The 10,761-nt window shown below is 39.3% G+C and overlaps 1 non-coding gene across 1 annotated transcript; it reads left to right on the forward strand.

The window, feature by feature from the left end:
• Positions 1 to 2,421: 2,421 nt before the first annotated feature.
• LOC104429223 lies at positions 2,422 to 4,474 on the forward strand. The gene is made up of 3 exons (XR_005546065.1): positions 2,422 to 3,066; positions 3,347 to 3,740; positions 4,319 to 4,474. It is a non-coding gene; the product is annotated as a class V chitinase (transcript).
• Positions 4,475 to 10,761: the final 6,287 nt, after the last annotated feature.

Below are 10,761 nucleotides of genomic sequence, written 5' to 3' on the forward strand. Positions count from 1 at the left end.
TTCATCAACCAAATTTGACAAGGATGAGAAATGTAAGTTTGTCAATCCTAAGCTATATAACAGAATGATAGGATCATTATTGTACTTGATAGCATCTAGAACTGATATTTTGTTTTGCTTATGTATGTGCGCTCGTTTCTAACCTAATCTTAAGGAATTGCATTTGACTGTTGTGAAACAAATCATCACAGGGAGGGTATCTTAACAACTCATGTTTCATGTTATTGGGACATTGAGACGCTGACTTCATAGTTCACAAAATTGACAAAAAGAGCACCTCTGGCAAATTCTCAAATAATGAATTGCTGCTCGTTTCGTGATTTTCAAAGAAGTGAAATTCAATAACCCTTGCAATTGCTGAAGCTGAGTATGTGGCTCTAGATAGCTGCTGTAACTTTTGCAAATGAAGCAGCAACTAAGGAATTTTGGTGAGGAACAATCGAACATATGCATTATGTGTGATAGCACCAATGCGATTAATTTGACTGAGAATCCAATCATGCATTTGAGGGCTAAGCGCATTTCAATCCGTCAATGTATATAGCTTTTATTTCTATTTACACTACTGACATCTACATATTACGTATGCTGTAGCTCCTCAATCCACTCGAATTTCTCAGTCATGCTATCGTCGATCCGAAATACGTCTAATGTCATCAGCCATCAGAGCTTCAAGTCTGTGTAAGAATATGAACAAAGGGAATCCGACAGAAGAGATTCAAGATTGCATATCCAATGCCGTCCAATACCTCGAAAGCGTACAAATGGCAGATGAATCATGGTACATATGCTCATCTTCTCTTATGGTTAATCAGCATGGATAATTCAAGACAAGCAGGCAAGATGACCCGAGCATACGTGCAGGTATGAACAACGGGAAGTTTGTTTTACACATTCCACGAGGTTTGCGCTCGCGGCACTTGCAGCCGCCGGCAAAAAGCTACGAGAATCGTGCTGCTACTCGAAAAGGCGAAGCTTTTCTCCTTTGGACACAACCAGAGGATGGTGATGGGGGGAGAGCTACCTTTCTGTCGGCACAAGTTCGTAGGTCTCGATCAATCATTTTGAGTTAAGTTGCTAACAAGAACCGAGATACCCTTTTTAGCAAAATTGCTCCTTCGACTCCTGGCACAGTCTCCACAGAGAAACGATATGTGTCCCGTATCATAGACACTTGCCATTATTTGCTCAACCAACAGGATAATCTAACGGATGATGATGCGCCGTCAGCTCCGGCGTTGACCAAGAAAATCGAACGAACTCTTCACGAAACAACGTGCGAAACTTGCAAGTTACATCAACAACACATGGGATCGTGTTGATCGAATCTTACACGTAAGCGGACCGAATGGAGTAGCGACCTGGTTTTTTGCAATCATTAACGTTGATCATTTCGCTACTTACCTTATGGGATGCTGCATCTGCGGTTCCTTTAATTATCATCGCATTTCCGCGCGTGAAGGACGGTTGACCATTCAAAAATTGACTAATAAAGCTCAGTTTCACACGCATCATAGACGACAAATTTGACTACCATTTTCGGATCGCTTCATTTCGACCGCCTAATTTTGTGAATTTCATGTGAGACTCGCATGATATGATGGTTGGGATGGTCAGCTCCATTAGCATCATAGTTGACATCAATTTTACTGCCATTTTTAGACACTTTCATCTCGCTCACTTAATCATGTGAATTTTGCGTGGACTTGCATGATCTGATGGTTGGGATGGAATGAGTTCACATGCATTTGGTGCATGCAATGCTCCCTCCATTAGAAAGAGTCTTGGAAAGACAAAATCAACATACGAGTCTGCCCCATTATGTAATAATAGATATTAAATTGGACGGTTTGAACCATCAAATCTAGAAAATACCACATGTAGCCAAGCAAGTATTTTATAGGTTAGTACATACATCAATTATAATTGAACTGGGATAGTCAAATTTGGAGGAGCCTTATGGGACTTACCATTTTCAATCGTCCAAAGTCAATATAGAATATGAACTAACACTCATACAATAATTTCACTTTGCGGCCCATGTGTGTATATATAATGGTTCAAATCTATCGTGAAAGGTAGTGAGAGAAAGGAATTCCGTTCAAATCTATCGTGAAAGGTAGTGGGAGAAAGGAATTCGTCCTTCTTACTTGACTGGGTCATTCGAGCACAAGAAAAGGCCTTATTTGCATAAAATTCTTAGTCACGACCATTATCCACATTTCACTTAGCCTGATGTTCTAGACTAGAGTTAGGAAAAAGTCAGAACTCGAATTAACACGAAACTTAAGCCACAGCATGTGCATCGAGTCCAACAAATCCTCTATAAAACCAGCTCAAACATGTACAACCTCCTCCACATTACTCATCAAAAGTGGCTTCCAGCAACAATCATATCCTTCTCATTCTCTTCTTCTCGTTTCTGTCTCTACTCCAAATCAACTCACGCATGGCCCAAAACGTCAAAGGAGGCTATTGGCTCCCGGACAGCGGCATCACAGCCTCCAACATCGATTCGACCCTCTTCACTCATCTCTTCTGCGCGTTCGCTGACCTCGATGCATCGACAAACCAGGTAGTCATATCGTTGACGAACGCCCAGTCTTTCGCGGCCTTCACTAGTGACGTCCGGCAGAAGAACCCATCGGTCATAACCCTCCTGTCCATCGGCGGTGGCAGCTCGAGTGCGACTGACTTTGCGGCCATGGCGAGCCAGTCTAGCTCCCGAAAGAGTTTCATCGATTCCTCCATAGCCCTAGCTCGGTCCAACGGCTTTCATGGCCTTGATCTTGATTGGGAATACCCGGACACTGATGAGAAGATGAACAACTTGGGGTTGCTCCTCCAGGAGTGGCGGACCATGGTGGCTGCTGAGGCGGCCAGGTCAGGTGACAATGCTCTGCTTTTGTCGGCGGCAGTCTATTACTTGCCGCACCACTGGTCAGGTGTGGATTATCCGTGGCCGCCATGGCGGCGAGCTTGGATTGATCAATGCAATGGCCTATGATTTCTTTGGACCAGGTTGGTCCTCCACCACAGGACCACATGCTGCTCTCTATGCTCCAGGTAGGGGTGGCAACTTTGACTTGTTTTTTTGGGTTATAAACTTTGACTATGCTGAGGTACAACGGAGTTTTCTTAATTTTTTGTATCATGACTTAGAAATTTTGTTACCTTAATGTCAAAAGAATCACAGCATCGTCTCCAATTCAAAGCATACTGTGTCATTCCGCGAGTAATTAACATGAGCATTTTTGTTCATTTAAAATCCTTCATTTGTGCTTATCAAACTCGCAATTTTCTTGATATATGATGCATCTGAAATTATCGGTCCCTTTAGTTTTAGGGAACGGCAGAAGTGGAGACATCGGGGTGAGAGCATGGATTCAGGCCGGCATGCCGGCGGGGCAGATCGTGCTCGGCTTCCCTTCTATGGGCGCGCATTCACCTCGCAAATGCCAACAACCACGGCTACTCTGCGCCCGTCACTGGGGCAGCAATATCCTCCGATGGGTCGATCGTGTACAATCAAATCACGACGTACATATCCGAAAACAGCGCAACCAATGTGTACAACTCCCCGGTCGTGTCCGCCTACTGCTATTCCGGGACGACATGGATCAGCTACGATGATACACAAACCATCTCTACCAAAGTCTTGTACGCCAAGGATAATGGACTCAAAGGTTACTTTGCATGGCATGTTGCTAGTGATGACAACTGGGTTCTCTCTCAAACAGGTGAATTTACGAGATTCGTGTGATACACCACATGCAAAGTCTAGCCCTAATCAAAGTTACATACAGTATAATCAACCGAACCATCATCTTCTAAATGAAAATCTAATAATTTCATTGTCTGTTTAGATCAAACTTGTATTTAATGCTTTGTCATTGAAGGAAAAATATTTTCTTTGTTTTCTTTAATGAAGTACAAGAGCGTGGAGGAAAAAGCAATATCTAGCTAAGCTCTCTATGTGCAAGGGATAATAAATGGATATGGATGTTAAGCTTTAAAAATAAGTACATGTTTCAGAACGACGCCATTTTATTTAATTCAGATTGGTCACGTGGCTTAGATCATTTTGCACGAAGAGACGGTTGCATTGACGAGGCAAAAGTCTATTACGTCAATACATGGTCAACTTAATATTTGTTTTCAAAAATTTCAAGATTTGGTCCTACTTCGTCGTATCCTTTCGTTATTTCCTCTCTTCATGCTGGCATTAGAGAAAAGGTCCAACTTTCCAGATTAGTTGACCAATTTATATATCACAGCCGAATTCTAATTCCTTCCAATTTTCAACTTCTTGTTGCAGCTTCAAATGCGTGGTGACTTAGACGACGTCAGAGGAGACATTATCTACAGATACTTATTGAAGTTCAGACCAAAAATGTAATGGAATTATAGTCTCCATCTCACAATGTCATGTATTCCTTAGAGGCCAATAAAGCAAAGATGCTTTTCTTTTTCCCCCCTTCTTTTGTTCTTCTCGTCTTATAAGACGAAACGATGTGGTAACTTGACAGGATCGATCAAATGTCAAATATGTTCTTAAAAATTGTGTAAGAAGAAGTAGTAGTAAGGATACGCTTTACAAAATACAGGTTTTATTCCTTAGAAAAGGAGACGAGAACGGAGATTACTACCGCAGTAGAGATAAACATTCCTCCTGGAATGCTCAGTTTGTACCAATGCTGATTTCAAAAGGTGTACTGATTGGAATGAGAAAGAGGCGGATCTATTGTTTCCTACTTCAATCTCATCTATAATCTCCGCGGACGAAACGAAACGGCGATGTGTAGACGTTTCATTTTGTATTTATCCGGCCACCTCTCCTCTCGCTTCCATCCTCTTCCCAGACCCACACCCCATCTGCCGCAGCCTCCATCCTGCCGTTGCCATTGTCGACAGTCACTATCATATTGCCATCGCTATGCTCAATGACAGAGTTTCCTCCCTTCGTTTTCGCCTCTATGACCGTCCTCTCTCTCTCCCTCTCTCTCTCTCTCTCTCTCTCACACACACACACACACACACACACAACACACACACACACACACACACACACACACACACACACACACTTATGCGTAAGCTCAACACCGCTATCAAGCTAATGGCCGATTGGTAGAGCTTAATATGGCGTCAAGCTCGCCCTAGATCGTAATTGTAACTCTAAAAGGAGCTTTAGACTTGATCATGGTTTTGACTGTTAGTAGAAAAATGTGTTTAAAATGGAAAGGAAAATAATGTATCAAAATAATCAGCGCAGAAAACAGAAAATGATTTGAGAAGAATGATTGTTTAGAGTGCGTTTGGTAATATTTTTATTTTTGAAAATAATTTCTGTTGAGAAATAACTTTTTTTCATTTTTATTTCCTGGACGAATTTCTAAATAGAATAACATGTTTGTTACAATTCTCAAATTTTTTAAAGACGTGCAAATTTTTTATATTTTAATAATTTCCTAAGATTATACTAATGTTTTTGAAGTTTTTCTTTTCTTTTTTTCCTCCCTTCTTCCTCCTTTAGTCGATTGTCGAGCCTCGGCTGTGACATCCACAATTTTGACCTATGAGAAAGGGCCATGGAATCAGTGCGCCGATAGTGGGGATCGGCCATGGACCAATCTAAGGATTGATCATGAACCGATCGACCTAATCAAGAGGACCACTAATCACATAAGTTGACTCGAGCCATTTGGCTGTGGATCAATCGCTCAACCATAAGGGTTGGTCATGGATTGTAACAACCCTAACTCCATCTCTAGAGTTTTGAGCAGTTGGGGTTATTTTTGTGAGGTCCTAGACTTGTTGCCGTCCTAATTCTTTTTATCTTGTAAATAAACACATGTGGAAATGTGAACAAACAAACTTCCCAAACAAATAATAGTTAGAAGACTATGACATATATCACACATAATACATTACTTTATATTACAACAGTACATTTACAAGCTCTTCTTTCCTTTTTATATCACCCTATAAGTTTTCACATATGACAAGGGAATTCCTATCTCCTCTAGCTTGACTGTAGTTCTCAAAACTGACATAAGCCTAAAAGATAGTAGAGTGAGTTGGAGAACTTAATAAGTAAAATTCCTAATTCTCTACTAGAAAAACATCATATTATCGAAGTCTAGTAAGTACAACACTTGCAAACAGTGTTGATGACGGATCAATAGTGGCATGCCTTGACTAAATACATGATGTCCATATAAAACTACCATCAACTTAAAAATGAGCACATCAACGCATTATACTCATGCATATACCGGCATGCATAAAATGATTCTTTTACCATCATCCTGGCTCGACCAAGTCCTCCTAATTCGATTGAGCCTTCTCAGGGCTAACTTTCCAAGACTTCTTGGTTCAAGATCCAACCATCTTGACTTAACTAGGGTGTCCCGTTTAATGAAGGAGGTATCGTGTTAATGCTATCTGGTGACAAACGTTTCTTCCTCTTCAAGTGCACACATAAGTGCGTCACACATGCTGATTCTTATGTTTTCTTTTTAGCCGACTTGTACATGATCCGGCGTGCTCACTCATTCGTGTGTGCCATAAATCATTTTATTGCACTATATAACATGTTGGGAATGATCCTTAATTCATGACTTGAATCGATCACTTAGCGCTGATCGCCGCATTGGATAAGGCTTGGAAACGACATACCTCAATGTTGACCTAAGACCTTGAGACTTTGGTATACCTTACTTCGTGAAGATCCTAAGTCTAACAGATCTTGGCTTCGACCCGATATGAATATACTTCATGCTGTGAATGACTCTTGGTTTGTGGCTTGATTCAAACATCAAGCACAAAGTCTTCACATCAATCAAGACATAAAATCGGCACGCTTTAATACCTTACTAAGACCTTGTGTCACACCCCAATCCTCGAGTGTGTGCCCATCCCTCACTAGTCGATTAAATGCAACATTCTAGGACACGTCGCCGACCCATTTATTTTAATGCGCATACGGAAGCGACAATATAAATCCCCAAACAACAATCAGATGAGATAGAAAAGTATGACCAATTTTTCAAATCAAAACAAACCTTTTATAAACATCCAGGTTTATTTACAAGACCAGACTATTTACAAAAAGGTTGACTCATTCCAAACGGAACTGTGCTATGACCTACTAATCGACATATTCACCGATTCTTTGATCTCCACCTTCCTGCACTTCGTGGCTTTCGGTCCTCCATTAACACAATCTAAGAACCTGAAAATGGTTATACAATAACCAGTGAGACAATGTCTCAAAGCAAATTCAACCCTCTAAGACTCGATTAGGAAGCTAATATGCCATAAGGGCTGGCTATGCACAACACGGGTCGAGGATTTACCTTGGTGTCGATTCCACCTACAATTCAAACAGCGTTTGAATAGGCACCCAATCAATCACCACAAATCAAAACATCGATCAATCGACCTAGTTGATTATATGTCATCACGACCCTTTCTTGGTCGACTCATCTCATACTATCTATAAAGTCCGCTTATATCAGGACTGCTTATTGCTAAGCTGATAAATAGATAGTATAGCTTGCTTTTGAGATGATCGGGTACACTGCTCTTTGTTAAGCTGCCCTCTACTAAGCTGCCATATCACCCGTAGGCTGATATAGTATACCGACATTGCTCAATCTAAGCTGATAAGGTATACTGCTCTCTACTAAGCTGCCATATCGCCCGTAGGTTGATATAGTACACCGGTATATCTTGCTCTCGCTAACTCCGACATATCGCTCGTGGGTTGATATAGTATACCCTTCCAAACATACATCAAAATCAATTTTTATCATTCCCGATAAAAATAGCCGTGTGTAGGTACACAATTGGCTTTAGCCAAAATACAATAATTTTGCTTTAGAACAGCCCACCGTTTCAATAGCCTATAAACACATTTTTGGCATCAGTAAACCTATGTCGGTAAATTTTCAATTAATTACCAAAATTTATTAATTTAGGAAATAAATCATAAAATCACAATTAAATCAATTCACCACAAATTAAAGCTCAAATAAATAAACAGACTGCACCACGGTAATTAGCATAAAATTCCGGTCATCGACTATCCCGATCTAATTTATGGAAAATAAATAAATAAATAATTAATTATGAAAATTAATTCTTAAATAGCAATAAATCCAACTTAGGCCCGTAATGCCTAATTGGATGCCGAAACGGACTCGGAAAATTCTCGAGACTCGTTTAATAAATACTAGAGTCTATTTACTTGCTAATTGCACTAACTAACTGTTGGAGAAAACTTCCTTATCTGTTTTGAAGTTGACAAAACGTTTCCATCGCCTAGTCTAAAGACTTGCATACTCTATCGTCAAAATCAAGACCTCCATACTCAAGATTTAAAGTTTGCCCTCATTGACAGATTTTCAGATCAAGAAATGAAGTATTATTCGTTGAAGAAAACTTATCTAGATGCGGGTATATCTTTAAGGATTTGGTTCGTGCGGTTGAAGAAGATCTCACGGCTGGAGATTGCATCTCGAGATCTATTATTCGTATTGAAATTAATTTGAGTATGTTAGATCCGTTGATTGGCGAAGTATACTTGGAAGATTCTACTTATGGAAACCTAGATTCTGATTGTATGGGTAAGCAACATTGGTGGGCTATCATCACATTCCTTAAATAACTCGAGATCTTCCTAATTGATTATGTCCAACGGGTTGATTGGAAGAACTCTTTTGGAAGGTGCCAACGGTTATAAAGGCATGAATGAGTATATAAGGAGGATGCTCAAGTTATTCGAATGTGTGCGTGAAAGAAAAATTCCAAAGTCTAAAGCTTTCAGTTCTTCATTATTTCAACTATTGAAGCTTTTCTTGTATTCAAAAGAGAGATTAAATACTTGTGAGACCTTGAGAAAGTGTAGTAGAGTCTCTACACTGTGAAATCAAGGACGTGAGACTGTAAAATCTCTTTTGATTCATAGTGGAATCCAATCGTGGGCTGTTAGTGCGGGAGAGTGGACGTAGGCTTGGTCTAAGCCGAACCACTATAAACTTTGTGTCTCAATTCTCTTTCCCTTATCTCCTTACTTTAAAATTGCAACTTTATACTTCTGCCTTTAGTTCTTTACACCTTCAGCTTATTACGCTTAAAATTAATTTTGTTAAAGATTCACAAAAATTTCTTTGATCACCTATTCACCCCCTTCTAGGTGTTCGTACTAGCTATATCAATTGTTATGAGAGCGAGTGTGCTCATTTGTTTGAAGTGTTTTTACTTCTGAGTTAAAGATCCATGGCTAGTATGTTGGTTCCAGGTTTGGTTGTAGGCCAAAGCAACACTAGACCACCTTATTTCGATGGAAATGAATACAACATATGGAAAAACAAGATGAAGGCATTCCTGAGATTGAAAGACCCTCTAGAATAGAATGTGGTAGAAAAATGAATCATTCCTAAAACTACATCGTCTCGGAGAGGGGAAAAGAAGTTGCGGTGGCTAGCGAGATGACTCAAGAAGAAATAACTAAGAGACAAGCCCTTGATGCAAAAGCAATTTACTCTTTATATTGTACATTGTCTCCTACCGAGTATAACAGAATATCTTCCGTGAAACAGCCAAAGAAGTCTGGGACAAGGTTGCACATTACCTATGAAGGAATTGACCGAGTAAAAGAGACAATGATCAATATTCTATTCAGACAAAAGTATGAAGCCTTCAAGATGAACTAGGATAATCTATTACCGACATGTTTAGTCGTTTTACAGAAATTGTAAATGGTCTAGAATATTAGGGAGAACCAATCTCAGGACACATGAAGGTTAACAAGTTGCTACGTGGACTCTCTAAAGACTGGAATCACATAAAGACCTCGATAAGGGAAACACAAAGGATCATGCCACTTTCTGTAAACGAATTGGTTGGCACACTTCCAGTCCTATGAAGTGGAGCAAATCAATGAAGAAGAAGATCTCAAAGGTAAGAAATCAATTGTTTTGAGATCTAATGATGATTTTAATATTACAGACTTTGAAGATGACATGGATGATGAAGAGATAGCCCTTATGATAAAAAGGTTCAGGAAACTGAATAAAAAGGGAAAAAGATTCAATTGGAAGAAAGAAAGCACTCAAAAGTTTCAAAACAAATCAACTGACGATGATGAATCCAATAAAGATATGTTTAGACACATTAAACCCAACTGTCCCATGTTGAAGAAAAAGAAAGGAAAAGCTGAGAAATACAGGAAGGCTCTCAAGGCAGAGACATGGAGTGATGCTGAATGTGAAGAAATTGACGAAGATTATGCCAATATATGTCTAATGGCAAAATCAGAATCAGACTCAAATTCCGAAAAAGATACAGACTCAGACTCAGATAGTAAAATTGAGGTAAGTAATTTTAAAATCCCTACTAAAGTCTCTAAATATATTGATGAACCGTGTCTTAGTCTCAAAACTTCTCTCAAGAGGATTTCTGAGTTAAAAGGGAGAATTTTGCACCGAAACAACAAGAAATTTTATGGAAAGAAAAGTTTGAAAATTTAGATAAAAGCTTTGTTACATTAAAAGAAAATGCAGACTCTCTTTCCAAAGAAAATATGTTTTTGAAAAATGACATTTCAAATATTTCAAAGAGATTTTCTATAGGATTTGAGAAATTGGAAAAGATTCTTTCAGTACAAAGACCCTACTTTAACAAATCAGGTTTGGGAATGACTTCTGAAATTATTCCTCTAATTGATTTTCCAAAAGTAAAAGAAAGAATTAA

This window comes from Eucalyptus grandis, chromosome 8 (assembly GCF_016545825.1).
Source record: "Eucalyptus grandis isolate ANBG69807.140 chromosome 8, ASM1654582v1, whole genome shotgun sequence".
Classification (NCBI taxonomy): Eukaryota; Viridiplantae; Streptophyta; class Magnoliopsida; order Myrtales; family Myrtaceae; genus Eucalyptus; species Eucalyptus grandis.